The 2,011-nt window shown below is 38.3% G+C and overlaps 1 protein-coding gene across 2 annotated transcripts in view; it reads left to right on the forward strand.

Moving 5' to 3' along the window:
• btbd8 (BTB domain containing 8) overlaps positions 1 to 2,011 on the forward strand; it is a 28,202-nt gene that overhangs the window by 15,639 nt on the left and 10,552 nt on the right. The gene's annotated exons all lie outside the window — the stretch shown is intronic.

A 2,011-nucleotide genomic window follows, 5' to 3' on the forward strand; every position in this document is an offset into this window, starting at 1 on the left:
GGGAAAGGAGTCAATCGCCTATTTTGCTGGGGTTTACCTGCATTTCAAAGACCTGCATATACACACTTACTTTGGTGTAAAACAAAAAACAAGAAAAAAAGGGTGTAAGACAGAAAAGCTGTTTTTGGTCTGCGACTAAACAAACTCTATTGCAGTTTGACAAATCAATCTCAACCTACTAGCTTTTGCCAGGGCTTTTAACCACTTCTTCTGATTTTCCTCAATGCACTTATTTTGGACTAACTCACTCCAACCATCAGAGATCTGTCTATCTCCATTTTCAGAAGAAATTTGTGAGATTTGGTTAAAACCTCTGGAAAATAATGTTGTTATTTAAAACAGACAAAGGCCATTTTTAATTAATGCTCATATCAGTGAGTGTGTTTATTTGTGAGCATAGTGAGCTCTTTACAGCCACTAGGGGAGAGACTTTCTAAGTGCAGTGTAACTGCATTAAAGGGGAACTTGCCAACTTTTCAGCCTTAATAAACCCCGTTTTTAGAAATCATGTTGGCATGGTATTAATAAATGCCTGTTCCGGCTGAAAATCGTGACCCCCCCACCCCCCGCTCAGGCGGCCCAGCCGCGCGGAAAACCAACCATTGCCAACTTTGGGATCACCGTCCTGGTAAACTTGGCAAAAATGGAAGTATCGCGAGAACGAGCGAGAAACACGAACGGCTTTACGGCAATTCCACATATTCACCAGTGATATGGATGAATAAGCAACCTGTTGGCCCCCTTAACTTATGTTTGTAATAAGACAGTTTGAGCCCTAGGCAGACTAATATTAAACAGCAACAATGTTTTTTTTGTTGATTTTTTGTATGGACCAATTGAACCAAACTACAGGTGTGAACACAGCTTTACCTTTGTGTTAGATGTATTTGCACTTTGTCAGTTTGTCTCTCTCCTTGAACCAGAGTTACTTGAAAATCCTTTCTAACAATTATGTGCTTTCATTTTCTTTATCATCATGTGTTCTACTTCATTCTGAATGCAGGTTAGCATACAGCTTTGGAAGAGCAAACTCCACATTTACTTGGCTTTTCAGACCAAAGCAAGGACCTTGGGGTAAATATTTGTTTAGGGTTGGTCAGTGGGTCAGCATGAGTTGTCTCCAACATGGCTTTGCAACCCTGCTCCTAACCAGGATGGGATATGGGTCTGACACTGCTTGGCTTTGGTATTAAAGGGTGGACAAGGGTTTTTGTAATGACTGTTAAGTAACATTTTTATAACCCTATAATCTAAATCTAATCTACTATATCTAATAGTTTGTGCTGGTGACTTCTTGGGCTTTCAGCCATGCATTCAGTTTTTCTCAATCATAAATATACTTGAATATTATTGTATACTGTGAATTGGTGTATAAATGTTAAAGTGAGCAAATTAGGAACAGAAATCCTATAGTTACACCACTTGACACTGTCTGCCATGTGGAATTTCACATAGTACAACAGTACAATTAAAAAGGACCACAAAAGAATTGAGTTCACCTTTTAGTGCTTTGTCAAGATGAAATATGATGAGCTCTGAAAATGTAACCTGTTTAAATTAATTATTTTGTGAATGTCATTTATCAATGTTTACAGATACAAAATTTTAAATCAGTGTTGCCCGTCATTATATTCACAGAAAATTCTACTTTTCTAGGTTGTACATGAAATAACTTCCTGCTACTGTGTGAATTTAAAGGTGCCCGTGGAGTTTTCTTGTAAGCAAACAAAAGTACTCTTTACATTCAGTGATTATTAAGGTATTTTAAATCCTGAATTGTTTACATCCATATTGACTTGCTAGCAGTCTCATTCTTTGTCCCTGCCTTAACTGGTGCATTGCTGCATATATACCTATAGATCAGTGTGAAACTATTGGCAGGACTGTAAATTGTGTCACACATGTACATGTGAGTGCCCGTGCACATGCAGGGACCCGCTCATTGAAAAACTGCTCCATAGCACTTCTAGAGGTCTAAAACTCAGGTCACCTTTAAGAACACGACACAAAC

Source organism: Morone saxatilis, unplaced genomic scaffold, assembly GCF_004916995.1.
Source record: "Morone saxatilis isolate NCDOM2014 unplaced genomic scaffold, NCSU_SB_2.0 Contig12, whole genome shotgun sequence".
Classification (NCBI taxonomy): Eukaryota; Metazoa; Chordata; class Actinopteri; family Moronidae; genus Morone; species Morone saxatilis.